Raw genomic sequence first — 21,765 nt, 5'->3', positions numbered from 1 at the left:
TTTTCTAAGCACTAGAATATAGGGCTACAACATTCTCCCACAAAACTGAAAACGGCCTTTCTTAAAGACATCTGTTTTACAAGTCAAGTAGATAATCTTTGACTTACGACCACAGTTGGGACCAGAATTTCCATCACTAAGTGATGCAGTTGTTGTCAGCCCTCCCAGTAAGCCAGGCAGGAAACATGATGAGATGAGCTAATTCTACTTTATTGTAAGGCTACATTTACAGAATCTTGCAAGTCTAAAGTACAAAACTTCCGTCTTCCTATTTACCACAAGAGTACTTAGGGCAGGCCCTTTCTAAGTTTCTTTCTTTGGCCGTTACTCTATTGCAGACTTCTTTCTCTTTTATCTGATTGTTCCCTAGGCACCATCTCTTCCCCCCTCCATCTTCCAAGGCCACCCTCACATTCCATCACAGTCCTAAAGCGCAACATCACATGACTGCATTGCTTAGCGATGGCAATCCCAGCATTCCCCATTGATGTCATTAAGCGAATTTCACCAGTTGTTAGCCGAGGACCCACCCCAATCCAAGCCATTCCGGGCTTGGTCCCCCCCAGCCCCAAGCCTCAGTAAGGTAAGGGACTGCCTCCAACTCCCCTCACCTGCCTATTCCCCCCCCCTGCCATCTCTGCCCTTTTGGCTGCCCTGCGCTGTCTTGCAAGGTGGCAAGCAGCACCAGAACCGTGCGGCTCTGGGGCTGCTTGTCACACTGTGGCTCGGGGCTGCTTGATGCACCATGGCTCTGGGGCTGCAAGGAGCCCCTGAGTCACAGCGCAGTGCGAAGCCACCCCTGGAAGCCTCAGGCACCCCAGCCCAGTCCCAGCCACAGTTGCCCTCACCACCTTGCACTCTGAGGTCCCTGCCACTCTGTCCTCTGCCGCCCCAGCTGACCTTCGCCATCTTCTTGCTCCTGCTGCTGATGAGGTGTGCCCAGCCTGGCCCTTTGTGCCAAGAAGCCCCTGCAATGGCTATAACTTTGGGGACCAATTTTAAGTCCATTTTTTCAGCACCGTCATAACTTCTAACAGTTGCTGAATGAATGGCCATAAGTCAAGGATTACCATGTATCCTATTCGTTTGCTATAAATAACCAAACATATCAGTTTGTAACTGAATATCATCTTGATTTTATCCAAGAATACAATCTGAAACTTTTATTCACGCAAACTGTAAGTGTTCTACACAATGCAAATATACTTATTTCACAAAGTAAAAGCTAGGTTTTTTGCTTACCTCTTTCTGCAAGGCAAGCATGAGCTTTCATTAATGTGTTACACTTACAGCAATTTCAGCTGTTTGGCTAGGAAGGGTGAATCGCAAGTCAACACCTAGGCCAGTGTTTCTCAACCTTGGAAACTTTAAGATGTGTGGACTTCAACTTCCAGAATTTCCCAGCCAGCCTGTCAGCACCTGTTCATTCGAGCATTCACACAGTAACAGTCAGGAGGCTGGAATCCTTCAACTGTTTTAATGAAGCGAAATGAATAGTACAGAGGTAAAGCTGCAAATGGAGAGTTCCCGCTCAAACCTAGATTTAAAACTACATTCCCTTAACTGGTTCCCTTTCCCAAGAAAGTATGTCACCCCCCCGCCATCCAGGTGGTGTTTCTTGTGTATCTCAAGCCGTTGTCCTTGATGTCTCCCATCATGAAAGTGTAGCCATAATAATACACTTCACACTCCAACTTCAAACCCCCTTCCATCTGGCGACACAGAGTCTACACCATTGATAAGTAAATGATGGCAGATGCCCCGATAAGGGGTTCTGTGAATCCTTTGATCGGGGGGATCTGACATACTGCCCCCCGCAAAGAAGATTAAAGAGAAAACAATATAAAACAATAAAAGATAAATGAACTGGGGCTGTTACAAAATAGAGTTAGTAAGGTGATGGTTTGGAAGGATATTTTAAATGAAATTTTCTTGTTAGAATAAGAGCATTAACATGCCATGCATCAACCCACTCAGAATCTGGAAAATGTTTCCATTGAATCAAATACTGAAGAAATTTACGATAAAAATGGGAGTCCAGAATTTCTTTAACTTCAAAGTGTTGATGGCCATCAACCATGATGGGTGGAGGGGTTGCTGCAGGCTGGTGCCACTTAGAGCGTTCTGGGGCTGGTTTAAGCAAGCTGCAATGAAAAACAGGATGAAGACGCTTAAGAGTGGGAGGTACTTGTAATTGTGCAGTCACAGGGTTAATAATTTTGGTAATGGGAAAAGGTCCAACAAACTTAGGGGCTAGTTTTTTAGAAGGTTGCTGGAATCGTAAAAATTTGGTGGAAAGGTAAACAAAGTCCCCAACTTTCATTTTCCACTCTGGGCATCTGTGGCGATCAGCAAATTTCTTGTGGGTGTCATGTGTGTGATCCAATGCCTGGTGGATGACAGGCCAATTCGTGGCGACCTGGTTAGCCCAGTCAGCAACTGAAGAATCAGGCAGAGATTGCAGTTGAAGCTCTGGAATGGAAATGAAGTCCTGTCCATAAACAATGTGAAATGGGGAGAATCCAGTGCTTGGGTGCAGAGCATTATTGTAAACAACCTTGGCAAAAGGGAGGAGGTCAACCCAATCATCCTGTTGGAAGGTGATGTAACAGCGTAAAAATTGCTCTAGAGTAGACTAAGCCCGTTCAGTCGCCCTGTCCGTCTCCGGATGGTTCAATGAGCTGAGAGATTGTTGGACTCCAATTAATTTTAAAAATGCGCACCAAAATTTGGAAGTAAATTGGATGCCCCTATCTGAGATTATACACGTGGGACATCCATGGATCCTATAGATATGTGTGAGAAACAATTTCGCCAACTGCTGAGCAGTTGGGATTTTGGCACAAGGTATAAAGTGAGCCTGCTTGGAAAATAATTACTGTCCAAATTACAGTTTTATTTTTGCTGTCAGGTAAATCCACAATAAAATCCATGGCGATTTCTTTCCATGGGGCTTTGGGGGAGGCAACGGGCTGTAACAGTCCTTGTAGTTTCCCCCCCTTCCTCTTTGCTTGGGTGCAGACATGGCATGAGCTGACGTATGAGTGCACGTCAGAGAGAAGGGAAGGCCACCAAAATTGGCACCTCACCAAGTGGAGAGTTTTTGTGAAAGCAAAACGACCTGCAGATTTAACATCATGGGAATGGTGTAAAATTGTCTTACGAAGAGACTCAGGCATGTAGATTTTATCGTTGCAATATCAGACATTGTCAATTTCAGTCAATTGGGCCTTGTTACATTGTAGCCAAGGATCGTTAGGGAGCGCCTGAAGCAGTTCCTCTTTGAGGTCTGCCTGCACCTTCACTTTCCTGGCTACCGCTTATTTGTGCGTTACGCAAGACATTCCAAGCTGTTTTCGAGAAAAGACAGTGTCTACAATTTCAGTTTGGGCAGTATTATATTGAGGAAGGCGAGAAAGTACATCAGCAAGGAAGTTCCTCTTCCCAGGGAGGAAATTCAGGGTGAAATTAAAATGGGTAAAAAATTGAGCCCAGCGAATTTGTTTACCATTTAACTTTCGGGGAGTCTGTAAAGCTTGAAGGTTTTTATGATCAGTCCAAACCTCAAAGGGATGTGGAGAACCCTCTAGGAAATGCCTCCAATGTGTCATGAGTAAGGATGGCGAGCAGGGGGCTCCCATCCAGACTGTTAAGCGCATGTGTAGCACTGAGGAATTGGGCAGCCATTCAAAGAGACACAGATCGGGACCGCCTTAACCTTTGGGGTTTATATGTCTGGGTTTTTCCCACGCTTCTTCAGTTTGTTAGGATTCCTGTTATGTACAAGCAATAAAACATTAGAGACCAGTTCCTTGTCCCAGCGTGTTTCCTGGCAGTTAGGACACAATGTGTGAGAGCAGTTTTAACAGCAAAAGCCTCCTTCTCCCAAATGGGCCAGTTGCGTTCAGAGTCTGTAAATTTGTGGGAGAGGTAAGCACATGGGCGGAGAAACCCGCTTGCATCCTTTTGAACCAAGACAGCACCCACAGCTGAGTCAGAGGCATCAGCCTGTACAATAAAGGGGCGGCTTGGGTCTGGGTGCGCTAAAATAGGTTCCCTGGTGAAGTTTTAATCGGTCGAATGCAGTTTGGCAATCAGCAATCCAAGCCAGCTTAGCCCCAGGGGAGATAACCTTTCATGTCTCCCCCCTCCCTCTAGTTTTGAGCAAATTTGTAAGAGACAAGGCAATTTGTGCAAATCGGAGGATAAAATTTCTATAGAACTTGGAGAAACCTAAAAAACTTTGAAGTTGCCTCCTAGTACAAGGGGGTTCCCACCCCATTATGTCCTGTACTTTGGCAGGGTCCATTTCGATGCCATTTGAGGAGATACGATAGCCCAAATAGTCAAGCTGGGACTTGTGAAATTCACATTTAGAGAGCTTAGCATAAAGTTGGGCATTTCTCAGCTTGTGCAACACTTTCTTAACAAGGGGAATATGGTCCTTCAAGCTGTCAGAATAGATTAAAATGTCATCCAAATAAACCAAGACTCCCTTGTACAAATGCTCATGGAGGACCTCATTGATGTATTGCATAAAAACTCCAGGTGCCCCAGCCAACCCAAATGGGAGCACTTTGTACTGGTAGGAACCAAAGGGCAATTAAAGGCAGTTTTCCATTCATCCCCCTCCCGGATTCGAATTCTAAAGTACGCTTCTCTGAGGTCGAGTTCGGTAAACACCTTTCCTTTCGATAGGTGAGCTAGCATGTCCTTTGTTAAGGGGAGAGGGTACTGGTTGTTTATTGAGATGGCATTTATTCTGTGGTAATTGCTACAAAGTCTGAGTGAGCCATCTTTCTTTGGTTGGAAAAGCACTGGGGCAGCTAAGGGGGAGTTGGCTGGCTCAATGAAACCTCTCTCCAAGTTTTTGTCTCTGAGAACTTGTTTCTCAGTTTCTGTCATAGCATACATTTTTGGTTTGGGCAGTTTAGCTTTCGGGTCAATTTCAATGGCACAGTCAGTTTTCCTGTGGGGAGGCAGTTGGTCACATTCCTTTTCATCAAACACATCAAGAAAATCGGAGTACTTGGCTAGAATGTCTAATTGGACATCAGGTTTTCGCACTGGAATTTGGTTGAGGAGTATCCCAGCCACATTCCGTTCATCTTGTGGTATAGTTGATGGGTTGCTGGCACCGTCTTTTAACAGTAAGGTGCCAGACTCCCAATCTATTTGTGGTTTTCTACTTTTTAGCCAAGGGAGTCCCAGGATGATGGAGTAGTTGGCTATAGGGGCAACAATAAATTGCAAGCTTTCTTTATGCCCCCCCCCACCTCATGGCTACAGTCTCAGTTCGGAACTCTACAGGACCCCCATGGGCAATGGAACCGTCCATCTGGGTGAAAACGATTGGTTGCTTAAGTCTCTTAGTTTTGAGGCTTAGTGTGTTGATTAAAGCAGGGTATATTAAGCATTTTGTACACCCATTGCTGTCAAATTGGCTTTGTGTCAGGTTCTTAAGTTTTTTAGTTCTACTCTGACCAACAAGGTTGGGCAATCATCACTAACCAAAGGGTCTTCTTTGTCTTCTTCCTCTGAAGTAGGCATGTTGTGCTCAGATATTTCCACCTGCTCGCAGGCATGATTCAGAACAGGTGAAATTTGTTTCCCGCCAGCTTCTGCTCCTCCTGATCGGAGTCCTCGCTTGACTCCATCAGCTGGTTCACATCTGGATCTCTGCGCGCCAGTGTTGTTGCAGCGGTTCCCTTGCGTTTGGTCAGAGGGGTTTTAGTCGGTTTGGTTCCTCCCTTGGGTGCGTCGGGCTCTCCACTGGGGCACTCTGCTGTTCGATGGGTGTCCTTGCTGCACTTGAAACAGCCGCCTCTCTTCCAGGTGCGGTCCCTTGGATCCTCTTTGTCTCGGAATAGCTTTCGCTGGGAAAAGGGAAACTGTTCCAGTGCGCCGGTATTCTTCCCTGTCGCTTGCGCTCAGAGTTGTCTACGGAATTGGTACTGGGTATTCTTGACCTCCCCAGCCAGGCAAATCCACTCTTTTAAAGTAGGGGGGGTCTCCATGGCAGAGTGCCCACCTTAGGACCTCTGGCTGCAAGCCCCCTTTGAAGTAGTCAATCTTGGTGGTCTCTGACCAGTCCATAACTTTACCGGCAAGGGCTTTGAACTCCATGGAATACTCTGCCATGCTTTCCCCCCCTTGCCTAAGTTGCTGGATGGCCGCCTTCACCTTCATCTTATCAAATGGGTCCTCGAACCGCTCCCTCAGTGCTCTCATGAAATCACGCAGGCTGTTTAGATCTGGGGCCATGGCATCGTGCAGCTGCACATACCATTCCGCCGTGGTTCTGCAAAGCCTTGCGCCTACCTGGCTCACCTTCTTGTACTCAGTGGGGAAGCAAGACCCATATTCCTTCATGTAGATGGACACATTGGTCAAGAAAAATGCCAGCTGTCATGGATCGCCATTGAATTTGACTTGTATCTCCTTCAGGGTCACCACAGGTGTCGCCTCACTCTCCCCCACTTGCCTTGGCTCTCTGGGTGGCCTCCTCCACCAGCACCTCACTGGGGAGTTGAAGTCTCGGGTCGGGGTTACGGTGCGGCACCTTCCCCGTGAGTCTGGCAATGCCACTCTAGAGAGCTGGGTCGAGATCTCCGCCAGGGGGTATGCCATGGTTTCAAGGGTTTTTGACACCTGTTGCAGCACCACTTCCATAGCAGACATCCTCGCCTGGAGAAGCGCGCTTTCCAACTCCGTAGTATTGAGCTGGGGTTCCGTCTTACACTCACTCTCTCCGCTCCCAGAGACAAGGTCTGGCAGTTACTGGGCTCACCCACGAACGCACATCAATGGTATATTCACTTTATTTATTTATTTATTTATTATTCAAATTTAGTTACTGCCCATCTCCCCCAAAAGAGGGACTCTGGGTGGTTTACAATAAAATCAAGCTCCAAACATAAACATTAAAATCTCATAAAAGCAACAACATCACAATTATTATAAAATACAACAAATAAATATAAAATCCAAGAAGGTATAAAATCCAAGCTGGTGGGAGGGACTCTAGGGTGTGAGCCACCCCAAATAATGGTTATTCACTTTCCCACACCAGGCAAGACAGCAGAACCAAGTTTTCAGGGACTTCCTGAAGGTCAGGAGTGAAGGGGCAAGATGTTCCAGAGGGCAGGGGCCACTGCAGAGAAGGCCCGTTTCCTGGACCCCGCCAGATGAAATTCTCTTATGGACGGGGTCCGCAACATGCCCTCTCTGGATGATCGGGTGGGGCGGGCCGATGTAATGGGGATGAGACGGTCCCTCAGGTAACCTGGCCCCATGCCATGTAGGGCTTTAAAGGTGATAACCAACACCTTGAATTGGACCCGGAAGCAAACTGGCACCCAGTGCAGCTCGCGCAGCAATGATGTTATATGTGCCGACCTAGGGGCACCAAAAATGGCCTGCGCGGCTGCATTCTGGACCAGCTGAAGCTTCCGGACACTCTTCAAGGGTAGTCCCACGTAGAGCGCATTGCAGTAGTATATATCGGAGATGACAAGGGTGTGAGTGACTGTTCAGAGGGCTTCTCGTTCCAGGAACGGACGTAACTGGCGCACAACCCGAAATTGCGCAAAGGCCCTCCTGGCCACAACTGCCACCTGCTTTTCGAGCAGCAGTCATGAGTCCAGGAGAACCCCCAGATTACGCCCTGAGTCTGTCTGGGGCAGTGAGACCCCATCCAGAACTAAGGATGACAATTTCCTGGAAGATGAAGCGCTATCAATCCACAGCCACTCTGTCTTACCAGGGTTCAGTTGAAGCCTGTTGTTCCCCATCCAGACCCCCACAGCCCCCAGGCACTGAGAAAGGGCAGTCACTGCATCACTTACCTCACCCGGGATGGAGATGTATAATTGGGTATCATCGGCATACTGATGATACCTCATCCCGTGGTGAAGGATGACCTCACCCAGTGGTTTCATGTAGATGTTAAATAAGAGAGGAGAGAGAACCAAACCCTGCGACACCCCACAATGAAGGGGTCGAGGGTTGGATCTCTCCTCTCCTATCACCACCGACTGGGACCGGCCCTGGAGGAAGGAGGTGAACCAGTGCAAAACTACGCCGCCCACCCCCAACTCCCTGAGCCATCCCAAAAGGATACCATGGTTGATGGTATCGAAAGCCGCTGAGAGGTCAAGGAGAGCAAGGATGGATGCACTGCCTCCATCCCGCTCCCGCCAGAGATCATCCGTAAGTGCGACCAATGCAGTTTCTGTCCCATATCCTGGCCTGAAACCTGACTGAAAGGGGTCCAGATAATTCGTTTCATCCAGGATCCTCTGCAGTTGCAACGCCACCACCTTCTCAACCACCTTTCCCAAAAAGGGGAGGTGGGAGACTGGACGAAAATTGTCCAGCACAGTTGGGTCCAGTGATGGCTTCTTGAGGAGGGGGTGCACCAGTGCCCCTTTAAAGGCAACCGGAAACACCCCCTCACTCAAGGATGTATTTACCATCGCTTGGACCCAACCACACATCACCTCCCGAGCTGCCTTCACCAGCCAGGAGGGGCATGGATCTAAATGACAGGTTAGTTTAAAGTGTAAAGGAAAAGCTATACACATATTTATTTAATAATTTATTTTACTTCTGCCCTGCCACAATCAAACAACCCTTAGCACCTTACAAGGTATCTGTGATGGAATGTGAGGGTGACCTTGGGGAAGAGATGCTGCCTGGGGAACGATCAGATAAAAGGAAAGGGAGTCTGGGAGAGGGTAACGGTCTAAAAAAGAAAGGTAAGAAAGCCTGCTCTGACTACTCAAGCTATAAATAGGGAGGGGGGGAGATTTGTACTTTCAGACTTGCAAATTTCTGTTAATGTAGCCTTACAATAACGTAGAATTAGTTCATCTAGTTGTGTTTCCTGTCTGGTTTACCTGGATGGGATGATACTATCTAAAGAAAAATTAAAACATCTACAGTGCAGTTAAAACCAATCAAGCCAATCGTAACAACAATAATGATAACCACATAAAGCCTCACATAGAAACATAAGGACACAAAAACAACATGGACAAAGAATAAAACAAGAAACAGAAAGCAAGATAGCATCAGGTATAAACTCAAGGAAAGGCCCTCCAAAACAACTCAGTTTTTAAAAGTTTCCAGAAAACTGACAAGGAGGAGCCAGCCTGATCTCCATCACCAGGAAGCTGTTCCAAAGAACTGGTGCTGCCACAGAAAAGGAGTGCCTTCCAGCCTCAGCCATGCCCCCCAGAAATGTGGGATTACAAGAAGTTTCTCCCTAGGTGTTCTACCCATATCCTGTTACTTGGTTAAGATTTTGTCATCAATTGCCCTATGTGGTGTATCACTTTACAGGAAGACTACCAAAGCAGAAAGTTAGCCCTCTGAGACAGTCCAAATGTTAGCCCTTTGAGATAGTCCAAGAAGCACAACTATGAGTATTAACTCTATCTTTATTGTAAGATTACATTAACAGAATCTTGCAAGATGGAAAGTATTTATCCCGTCCTCTCCTTTTACGCTCTGGAAAACTAGGGAGGGCCCCTTCTGAAATGCTTCCCATGCCTTCTCTCCTTCTGTGGGCTGAGACATCTTTTACATGCTGGTTGTCCAGTCTGTGACTCTTCCTCCTGTCTCCCAAGGTCATTCTCACATACCATTACAACCAATGCAGCCCTATTGAAAAAGTTTCCAAGATTCTCCATGTAACTCTGCCAAATGGGGAATACAGGATACAGTGCAGGAAATAGGATAGAAAGGGCTACACTTCTTAGAAGGATTTGCCAAGGCGGAAAAAAAAGAGAAAATACAAGATTACTAGTTATTTCATCACAGTATCACAGATATTAAAGAAGTGAAGCACAGTTCATGGGAGCAACTGGCAAACCTGATATACAACACTGTGAAAACATACACAAAGAAAGTCTCAGGTTATGGTAAGTCTTTTCACACAGCTATCAAATAGATAACTTATCTTAAATATTATTTTAACATATCAAATAAACACTTGCACAATTTATCTACACTTAATTATAATCTGTGATCACTGGTAGGTCACCGAATGTTATTGCAGAAACTGATAAGCAACAACCTACAAGTCATCATTGTCTGGGTTCACACAAGTTACATCTAAATCAGCAAACAAGATTATGACTTAATGCAATGTGGGAACCCAATCCATATACATTTACCATATTAAAGGGATTAATCTTAAAAATGTATTATGTGGCAAAGCATCTCTGAAAGGCCAAATCCGGAGGAGATTCAGAATTCAGTGTAGTTCACTAAATGGGGTTCACACGTTGTCAATGATGGAAGACCTTCCTTAGAAAAGAAACTCTTCCTTGAGTCCCGCTGTTAAAACTCCTCTGGTCCAAGAGCTGTAACTTCTTCTTTCTCCGTTCTTAAGGAGCTTAAAAAGGAGAAACTGCAGCCACTCAACTGGAAAATGCAGTTAATTGAAAAAGTGAAACCAAGTGGCTGTTCAGGCATGTTTTATAGAAAAAGCAGCTTTACGATTCATCTCAGATGATAAAAAAGTTATAACCCAGTGACAGTGGCAAACCAGCTATACAGGTATCACCCACCACACAAACATATATTGCTAAAGTTGTCTGGTTATGAAGGATGTTTCAAAGGCCATTTCAGAAGCATGCAGAGACACAAATATTTCGTACATATTATCAAGTCATCAGCGTAATATGGCAAGATGTATAAGTTTCAGGCATCCACAGAGAACTGATTCACTCTCCGCTGACTCTCTCAAAGAGGGGTGGAATTTCACTACTTTTAATGATTCCCCAAAACAGTTATAGTTAACCCTGAAGTTTGGCTTATTTTGCTTCTTGTGCAAAATAATGGACACAACAGTTGGAAGTTAGGCTTAAAATCTGTATTTTGGCTTATTAAACAGAGTTCCTGATTCTTACAACATGATTAGAGATTATAATCAGAATTCTATTTAAAACAAGATTTTTTTGGGGGGAAATGTAACATTTCTATGCCAACAAAACTGAAGAAATTTAATTCCCCCTAATCCAAATTTTATCATTATTTCTTTAATGGCCAGATGTAGTAGAAAAAAACTTTTTAAAAAAAAATTAGAAAACAAACATTTTTCCTGCAAACAGCTGCCAGGGCCAAGAAATCCTTAGTGCCTCTTCTGTTATTTGAGGCTTCCCTTTTTAACAGGACAATACAGAGAGCAATAGTTCCTTGTATTTATCTTTCCTTCAAATTCATTGGTACAGGGTGAACAGAAAGTAGATTGGGATCTACTGGTACATTTCCCAGCAATTTGCAGTAGATGAGCAAGGATGTCTGGCTCTTGTTTACTTAACAAAGAAAATAACAAAACCATCACTTATCCCCACAAATTTTACTACCAGTAATCAAATTTTATTTTATATGGAGAGATTGAGAATTCTGTTCAGTGCTGATAATTAAAGCAAAATGTATGCCTATATCTATCTATCTATCTATCTATCTATCTTTATAACAGGTTCTAGTTGGTGAATCTTGGTGTTATATGAAATACTATATAAAAATTATATCCCATAAGCCTTAAGTCTGCTAACCTTTGCATTAGGATATAAACCCAAAACTTAGGTTCTTAGCTCTCTTGTCAGCAAATTCAAGAATCTGACAACTCAATAAAATTAGTCCCTTTTGATCCCAAAGAGGCTGTTATGGCATTCAAAACTCCTTAGCCAACATTTTCCCTTGTTTCTCTACTAGGAAAAGCAGCATTGTCCTTCTCTCCTAAATATAATAAAAGGTCACAGAACACCATTACACCATTTCCTGGTATTGCTGTGAAACTGCTTCAAAACATTGCAGGGGGAAAATTCAACTAAGCAGACACTTTGACTCTCCTCCAACATAAACCTTTGGAGTTTGCAAACACGGTTGTTAAAAGCACACACTGTTGTCCTTACCTTCTTCTAGAAAGTTGCCACTCACCTCCTTTTAATCCAGAGTGGCATATATTTCCCAGAAGTTATCAACATTTTTATTTCAGGGACTATTTTGGTGACCTGAACACTTCCATTCTGAGTTTTAGCTTTGTGCATTAGATTTCCTACTTACCATTTACATCCAAATATGCATTTAAAAATCCTAATGCCCTGAGATTCAAATAGCAATACAGACACAGTAACAGATCTTCTAACATTTATTTTGGTAAACCAACAGATTCATTTGACGGCAACAAAAAGTTGTGGTCAGTGAATCTTTTTTCATTTACAACATGTGTGCAAGCAGCTGCCTTCCCAGTTCAGAAGTATCAGAAGTAAGAAGGCAGACATGGTGAATTCAAGTACTGCTTCTATTCAAGGCCCTGCACAGCCTACAGAGAACCCCCTCACCACCCAAAAAACCTGTTCTTCACATAAATACATACTGTTTAGGATCAGCATGCTTCCCATAAAATATACTGTATGAAGTTCAAGACTGAACACAAAACAAATAAGCACACACCTCCAAAATTGCTCCTGGCTGTGATGGACAGTCAGAGCAATCATTCAACATCATTTTCTTTGGACACCAGAACAGGTAATAGTTGAAGCCAGAACCAATGCCATTAAGTGTCACTACAATAGGATAAAAACAGTCCCACTGAATCAGACCAAATCTACCAGACCAAAAACCACTCCTTCTAATAGCAACTAGAAGCCAGTTGGAAATCAACAAGCAGAACCTGTGGACAGTTGCCCACTGCCTTCCTCAAGAAATTGGCACTTGCACCTCATTGAGGTTGCCACAACTATAATACTACTACTACTACTACTACTACTAATAATAATAATAATAGCAGCCTTCTTCTGGGTGAATTTTCTTAACCTTTTCAAATGCCATTTAAGTCAGTGGCCATCACCCAGTCTTGTGGATGGAACTCATTCATTTAACTATGAGTTCTGGGAAGAACTACTTTTTCAGGTGAAATAATTAGCAACAGTCTTACTATAAAGCATCAACCACACACGCTATTACACAGATTAATATTTAAGAGGAACTACAGGAAAAACGAACTGAGACAGTGTCTCAGCCTTCATATCCCAGCCACCCGCCAGCTATTATACGGGCGCGAGCTTGTCAGCTCTGAAAGTCATTCTCTTTTTGAGGCAGCTACGCGTTTGGGGAACGCGCTCAAATAGGATTTGCCATTCTTTGGCCTTCTTCAGGATTGAGGATTGAAGAAGCTTCTCTAAGGTGCCTCGTTCCTCCTAATGAAACACCCCCATCGGAAGGGAGGGGACCAAATAAAGTATCTCCGAGGGTCACTCAAGTTTGGGCGCAGCATCGGTGTCCGAACCAGAGCCTGGATTTCAAGCCTGCTCTCCACTAGAAACAGCGGTCAAAAGCCCTGCCAGTCTCCTGGGAGAAAGCCGAGAAAGCCCTCCCTCCGAATTAGGCAAACAACCCCTCTCGCTTAGATAGGAGGCTCAAGGGCAGGATAATTCCCACGTTCCCCCACTCACCGGCTTCCATCGCTCCCGCGCTCTCACTAAATGCCTCGTCTGGCTCTTCCCGCCGCCGCCGCCGCCGCCGCTCGCCCGCAACTTTGCAAGAACACAGCAGAGCCGCTCTCCGAAGTTGACACATTTGGGCAAGACCCTATTGGCTAGAGCCTCCGTCGTCCCGACGCCAAGCCCTGCCCTTCTTCGCCTAATATAGAACCCCGCCCCCTCTTCTCTGCCCCCCTCCCTCCCCAGTACACGTGGGTGCAGCTCTGGTTCGTTGTGGCTGGTTTGCCTGCTACACCCATCCATTCCCCCACGGGCGGCCGGGAAGGAAAAACGTCTGGCAACAGATGGCTCAGGCAGGCTGTCAGAGCTCTCTTCGGCAAAAACAGAAACAAATAAACAAACGAAACCTTAGGCTCCTTCCCAGGAAAATTTGTTAGCTCGTTGTTATGCCGCGGCTTTGCCTGGCCTTCAGAATCCGACCACAACTTTTCGTTCCTCGCTCGCCGCCTTGGATGTGCGCGTGTCGCATCGCACAGATAACACGGACGTTCAGGTCGTTGCGCAGACACGTGAGCAGATCCTGCCAATTTTTCTTAACGAATAATTGAGCAACCCTAGTTTGCAGCAGTGGTCCAAACCAATCACTGGGAAACTAACTCAGATGCCATCGGATTGTTCAGGCCTACTTCACAGATGGGTGTGAAAACTGGATCAAAAATTATATTTAAGATGTAAAGCAATATAAAGCTGTATTTGGTGCTATCTTTGAATGTTTTTTTAACACCTGAAAGATCCAGTTTTAATATCACTAGCTAACTTTACACAACCCAGATTATTCATGAGTAATTGTGATTATGTAGATTCACCAACATAGACCAAGTGTGTCACAACTTCCAGCTGTGAGGCCAGTATGTTATATACTACTAGAATGAAGATAAAACCAAGAATTTGGGCAATTCTTGGAAGGTAACCTGTCAAGGGCTGCTGCGTCTTATTGCGGCATTGTTTCCAGAATCAGCGGCATGGGAGTGCTAGTTGCTGGATCGCAAGCGAGAGGCTGTTTTTGCCTCCATGTCAGCCTTGCAGAGTTCTCACAGTGATTGCCCGCTATGGGGATCAAAGTCTTTTAGAGAGACCTTTGGCCTAATCCAGCCTAAATATTTTCCTTCGTAGTGTTTTCAGGAGATACTCAAAGGGCACTTCTTACTGATACATCTTCCAGTCTGATGACAGCTTTCACAGCTGGAGAGGTTCCCTGAAGGCTCGAAACCAGTGAGATGGTAGATAAATGCAATGATGGGAAGGGCGGGAAGACCCTGAAACATCCTGACTTTTCTTTTAGAAAGGAACAACAAAACTGGGATTTTCTTCAAGGTCATGATTATCTCAGGGAAAGAAGACAACAATCTTATATTCTTTATGGTTCCTCAGAATATCACTTTACCCCAGACCGGATGTAACTCTTAAAGCAGAAGGCAAGAAGGATTTTTGCATTTGTTGCCAAAGCTGGATTTCTCTACGCAGTGCTGCCACTGGAAGTCACTGGAGTCTTTTCCTTACACCCACAGAAGACACACCCTGAAGAATCACCCACTGAGCACTCATCCTCAGGTGCTGTAGTGGCACAGTGCCCACCCACCCACTCCAACCAGGGAGGATCAAGCACTTCACCATTGCAGCTGAATAGTTGTGAGAGATTTGGGCTCCACTAGGACTGGCAAACCCTTTCACACATTCTCACATTCACACCTTAGAGCCTGTAGTGGTATAGTGACATTTCATTCAGGTCAGCAAATGGGGAAAACAGTTAAAACAAATGGCTGCAAGCTGTTGTTTGCACATGAATGTTAAGGAAGGAGAATGGCTCTTTAGAGCAAGGATGTGAGATGTTGTAGCACAGTGCAAAACACATGACTAATTCACAGGATCTTCTAGATCTATGGCTAAGTTTCAAAGGAATTCTGCAAAATCAGGAATCATAAAATTCTGGGGGCAGAACACAGGCTTCAGCACAGGGGTGGGTTGGTGGGGCTATTCTGTTCAATAACCAGGCTAAATCTGAGAAAGGAAAGTGATCTCAGTATACTGGGCTCCTTTGAATGGGAGAGAATTATACAAGATGGTGATGATGATGATTCCTAGAGAACATCCTGTATCATCATAGTGATATATTTCAGATGATTAAGTGTTGATTTTTTCCAGGAAAACAAACTAATAAAGTTTCTGACTAATCCCAATATTTTTAGTCTTTTTTCCCCCCAATAGTTGAATGCAACTGCTCTGCCAGTTTCGTTTTAGTTTGCCTTTGAATTAGTCTGGAAGGTGGCTTATTCTTGTCATTATCTAGATAGTAAAGTATAAATGGATTATGCAGATGGGATGGATATGATTGTTGATGCTAGTGCTAGGAGGACAGTCTACAAATTTTGCTGCCTTCCTAGGTTCCTGGATTACATCTTTCATAAACTTAAAAGTAGATTTGTGTAACGTGTACACAACTTGAGGAATGGTCTCGCTCTCACTGTGCCACAATCTATGGGTAAGGGTCTGGGTTTGGTATGGTGGTCATTAGCTGCACAAGACTAGCATACACCTAACCGTCAATCCTTTTGCCTTTGGTCTGTATATTAAAATGAGACATGCTTTATTATACACCAGGACGCTCAAGTTGTTTTTTAAAAATTAATATATTATATTGAACTAATTACAACCAAGCTTTTGAAATCATAACACTAGTGGCTGAAACGTAAAATCCCAGGGGACTAAAAGTTTCCTTTTCTGAAGTTGTCTTGTTTTGTCACTTATCAATACTATATGGTTTTTTGAAATCTATGTATTAATATTATTGGTTTTTTTATTTACATGTAAACATTATTGTGTTTGCTTGTTTGTTTGTTTGTTTAAATTTATTGGGCACCCAACTCCAGTAGATACCTCTCAAAGCTCTGGTATCATCCAACAGTAGCAAGTATTTTGAGTAACTGTAACAGGAGTCAGTAGATGGCGACAGACCTACTGTAGTATGATGGATAGCTATGAAATAATATTAATGATAAAAGGTAACTTTGGCAGTGAAAAGCATCCAAGATTTTTGTTATCTTAATGCCGAACATAATAATTATGGCACTAACTGCTCCATATTCATGACACTTTATGAAGGATTATCAAAGTCAGGTAGATTTTCCTGTCATATTAAATCAGTTAATTTCTACAATGCCACATGTCTTTAGCATTTATGAAGTATCAGCAGTTATGTTGATGTAGTCAGAGTTGTCTCAGTTTAAAATGAATTAAATATTCAGAATTTTCAAGCAAAACAACAGGTCTGCATATCTGAGGTGGTGGTAAGCTTGGAGTACTTGACTGATTTTATTTTTGCCTAATCACATAAAGAATTGTACTTTGCAGATTAAAATGTCATTTGAAAGAGTCTGGCTATCAGAATGTTAAAACCAGAAATTTAAATGAATCAACATTAAAGAACAGACTGCTGACCCCTGCTTCAAAATTGGTATCTCCCAACAACCCAAGTATCTTAGCTATATAGCTGCTCTTACAACTGTATCTTCAGCAAAGGATCATTACCTTGTCGTGGTGCTGGAGCTTGAGCACCTCAATGATGCCATGAGCTAAACCGTGAAGGGCCACCCAAGACGGGAAGGTCATGACAGAGAGGTCAGACTAAATGCGATCCCTGGGGAAGGTAATGGCAACCCACCCCAGTATTCTTGCCGTGAAAACTAAATGGATCAGTACAACCAGAGATATGTCGGTATACCATCGGAAGATGAGACCCCCAGGTCGGAAGATGGTCAAAATGCTACTGGGGAGGAACAGAGGATGAGTTCAACTAGCCCCAGACGTGATGACGCAGCTAGCTCAAAGCCGAAAGGACGGCTAGCGGCCAATGGTGCTGGTGGTGAATGGCGAATCCGATGTTCTAAGGATCAACACACCATTAGGACCTGGAATGTAAGATCTATGAGCCAGGGCAAATTGGATGTGGTTATTGGTGAGATGTCAAGATTAAAGATAGACATTCTGGGCGTCAGTGAACTGAAATGGACTGGAATGGGCCACTTCACATCAAATGACCACCAGATCTACTACTGTGGACAAGAGGACCACAGAAGAAATGGAGTAGCCTTCATAATTAATCGTAAAGTGGCTAAAGCAGTACTTGGATACAATCCAAAAAACAATAGAATGATCTCAATTCGAATTCAGGGCAAGCCATCTAACATCACAGTGATCCAAATATACGCCCCAACCACAGATGCTGAAGAAGCTGAAGTAGAGCAGTTCTATGAGGATCTGCAGCACCTACTGGACAACACGCCTAAAAGATGTTATTTTCATCACGGGAGACTGGAATGCTAAGGTGGGCAGTCAAATGACACCTAGAATTACAGGTAAGCATGGCCTGGGAGAACAAAACGAAGCAGGACATAGGCTGATAGAATTTTGCCAAGACAACTCAATGTGCATAACAAACACTCTATTCCAGCAACCTAAGACATGGCTTTATACATGGACTTCCCCAGATGGACAACACCGAAATCAGATTGACTACATCCTTTGCAGCCAAAGGTGGCGGACATCTATACAGTCGGTAAAAGCAAGACCTGGAGCTGACTGTAGTTCAGATCACGAACTTCTTGCACAATTTAGGATCAGATTAAAGAGATTAGGGAAGACCCACAGATCAGCTAGATATGAGCTCACTAATATTCCTAAGGAATATGCAGTGGAGGTGAAGAATCGATTTAAGGGACTGGACTTAGTAGATAGGGTCCCGGAAGAACTATGGACAGAAGTCTGCAACATTGTTCAAGAGGCGGCAACAAAATACATCCCAAAGAAAGAGAAAACGAAGAAGGCAAAATGGCTGTCTGCTGAGACACTAGAAGTAGCCCAAGAAAGAAGGAAAGCAAAAGGCAACAGTGATAGGGGGAGATATGCCCAATTAAATGCAAAATTCCAGAGGTTAGCCAGAAGAGATAAGGAATTATTTTTAAACAAGCAATGCGTGGAAGTGGAAGAAGACAATAGAATAGGAAGGACAAGAACCTCTTCCAGAAAATTAGAACCATCGGAGGTAAATTCCAGGCCAAAATGGGTATGATCAAAAAGAAAGATGGCAAGGACCTAACAGAAGAAGAAGAGATCAAGAAAAGGTGGCAAGAATATACAGAAGACCTGTATAGGAAGGATAACAATATCGGGGATAGCTTTGACGGTGTGGTCAGTGAGCTAGAGCCAGACATCCTGAAGAGTGAGGTTGAATGGGCCTTAAGAAGCATTGCTAATAACAAGGCAGCAGGAGATGACGGCATCCCAGCTGAACTGTTCAAAATATTGCAAGATGATGCTGTCAAGGTAATGCATGCTATATGCCAGCAAATTTGGAAAACACAAGAATGGCCATCAGATTGGAAAAAATCAACTTATATCCCCATACCAAAAAAGGGAAACACTAAAGAATGTTCAAACTATCGAACAGTGGCACTCATTTCACATGCCAGTAAGGTAATGCTCAAGATCCTGCAAGGTAGACTTCAGCAATTCATGGAGCAAGAATTGCCAGATGTACAAGCTGGGTTTAGAAAAGGCAGAGGAACTAGGGACCAAATTGCCAATATCCAATGGATAATGGGAAAAGCCAGGGAGTTTCAGAAAAACATCTATTTCTGTTTTATTGACTATTCTAAAGCCTTTGACTGTGTGGACCATAACAAATTGTGGCAAGTTCTTAGTGGTATGGGGATACCAAGTCATCTTGTCTGCCTCCTGAAGAATCTGTATAACGACCAAGTAGCAACAGTAAGAACAGACCATGGAACAACAGACCGGTTTAAGATTGGGAAAGGAGTACAGCAGGGCTGTATACTCTCACCCTACCTATTCAACTTGTACGCAGAACACATCATGCGACATGCTGGGCTTGAGGAATCCAAGGCTGGGGTTAAAATCTCTGGAAGAAACATTAACAATCTCAGATATGCAGATGATACCACTTTGATGGCTGAAAGCGAAGAGGAACTGAGGAGCCTTATGATCAAGGTGAAAGAAGAAAGTTCAAAAGCTGGCTTGCAGCTAAACCTCAAAAAAACCAAGATTATGGCAACCAGCTTGAATGATAACTGGCAAATAGAGGGAGAAAATGTAGAAGCAGTGAAAGACTTTGTATTTCTAGGTGCGAAGATTACTGCAGATGCTGACTGCAGTCAGGAAATCAGAAGACGCTTAATCCTTGGGAGAAGAGCAATGACAAATCTCTATAAAATAGTTAAGAGCAGAGACATCACACTGACAACAAAGGCCCGCATAGTTAAAGCAATGGTGTTCCCTGTAGTAACATATGGCTGCGAGAGCTGGACCATAAGGAAGGCTGAGAGAAGGAAGATAGATGCTTTTGAACTGTGGTGTTGGAGGAAAATTCTGAGAGTGCCTTGGACTGCAAGAAGATCAAACCAGACCATCCTCCAGGAAATAAAGCCAGACTGCTCACTTGAGGGAATGATATTAAAGGCAAAACTGAAATACTTTGGCCACATAATGAGAAGACAGGACACCCGGGAGAAGATGCTGATGCTAGGGAGAGTGGAGGGCAAAAGGAAGAGGGGCCGACCAAGGGCAAGATCGATGGATGATATTCTAGAGGTGACGGACTCATCCCTGGGGGAGCTGGGGGTGTTGACGACTGACAGGAAACTCTGGCGTGGGCTGGTCCATGAAGTCACGAAGAGTCGGAAGCGACTAAATGAATAAACAACAAAACAACTGTATATTGTAATGTTTCCATGAACATGCATGTAAATCTACTGCTTTAACAGTCAGGTATCCTAGTCCTGAGTTTGGTGTAGTGGTTAAGGCACCAGGCTAGAAACCAGGAGACCGTGAGTTCTAGTCCCGCCTTAGGCACTAAGCCAGCTGGATGATTTGGGGTCAGTCATTCTCTCTCATCCCTAGGAAGAAGGCAAACTACTTCTGCAAAAAGTTGCCTAGAAAATACATGGATTTGTCCACGTAGTTACCAGGAGTCAAGTCTGAATCAAAGGCAAAAGGATCTCCAGCTCTTTGTTGCTGCCATCTGTTGGTCACCCAGCTTTTTACAGCTCAGCAGGTATCCCTGTTAGTGATGCTAGATATATCATGGTTAATAGATATAAATGGACAGATTCATGATCTGGAAAGGGAAAAAGGCCTCTGGGATAGCCTGTTTGGGGGATGAATCTCTCACAGTGATATCAAATATAATATTTGAATATTATATTATATATAATTTATATTATATATTTATATAATATTCATTATATTATATACGAATATTTGAATATTATATTAAGTTTGTATTTATATTTTTATGGTATTTTAATGTTTTATCCTGGGTGTAAACCACCCAGAGTCCCCCCTTTGGGGGGAGATGGGCAGTAGCAAAATTTGATTGATAAATAAATAAATAAATAAATATCTGGCTAGGAGCAGGTTTGGATGAGACCCTCTGAACTAAATAAAGACTTCAATACTAACTAAGTCTTGCCAGGGGCACAAAGGCCCAGAACAACTGGAAGGCCAAAGGTTTCTTGTTCTTTCTGTAGAGTCTGGGTTGTACTTTGCATGAATTTCCTATGTCAATTCAAAAAGCTAAAAGGGCCCTAACTTTGTTTCGAGTAACTACCATATTTTTATTTAACCCTTCTATCAAAAGAAGAACTTTATATTAAGAAGGCTGTGAATATGAACACAGGAGAACAGGGCAGCTTGCCTGCTGGTGTTGATGACAGTATGCAGAATGCAGCTGAACAGTAGAAAGATCTCACTGTCTGATCAGAGCTGGAAGTCAGCATGATCCTCCCTTTCCAGACAGGTAGATTTTACTACTGCCAATAAAATGTTTGTTGCACATTTTCACTCAAGATTACATTCTGCTTGGTAACCATGAAATTGCAATAGCCAGTTTTTACTAAAGATAGCAAAATCGTATCACTGAATGAAAAGTAATCATAATACAAAGTACGCTGAGGCTTGCAAAAGTATATTTTAAAAAAAAACAGGTAATCCTCCCCCCAAATCCAAAAGACAGTTCAGTGAAGACCAAGTAACTTCAGGTTCTCTAAGAGCCATGGGGAGAGCCAGTTTGGTGTAGTGGCTAAGGCATCAGGCTAGACACCAGGAGATAGTGAGTTCTAGTCCTGCTTTAGGCACAAAGCCAGCTGGGTGACCTTGGGCCAGTCAGTCTTTCTCAGCCCTAAGAAGCAGGCAACAGCAAACCACTTCTGAAAACCCTTGCAAAGAAAGCAGCAGG

At 43.8% G+C, this 21,765-nt stretch overlaps 1 protein-coding gene across 1 annotated transcript in view; it reads right to left on the bottom strand.

Moving 5' to 3' along the window:
* Positions 1 to 13,539, bottom strand: part of DENND2C (DENN domain containing 2C) — a 66,241-nt gene extending 52,702 nt beyond the window's left edge. The window contains exon 1 of the mRNA XM_063297388.1: positions 13,470 to 13,539. The gene's annotated coding sequence lies outside the window, so the exon portion shown is untranslated. The remainder of the gene's footprint in view (positions 1 to 13,469) is intronic.
* Positions 13,540 to 21,765: the final 8,226 nt, after the last annotated feature.

Source organism: Candoia aspera, chromosome 3 (genome assembly GCF_035149785.1).
Source record: "Candoia aspera isolate rCanAsp1 chromosome 3, rCanAsp1.hap2, whole genome shotgun sequence".
NCBI lineage: Eukaryota > Metazoa > Chordata > Lepidosauria > Squamata > Boidae > Candoia > Candoia aspera.
Note: the sequence above shows the minus strand (reverse complement) of the source record. Positions and strands in the feature narration are given on the sequence as shown.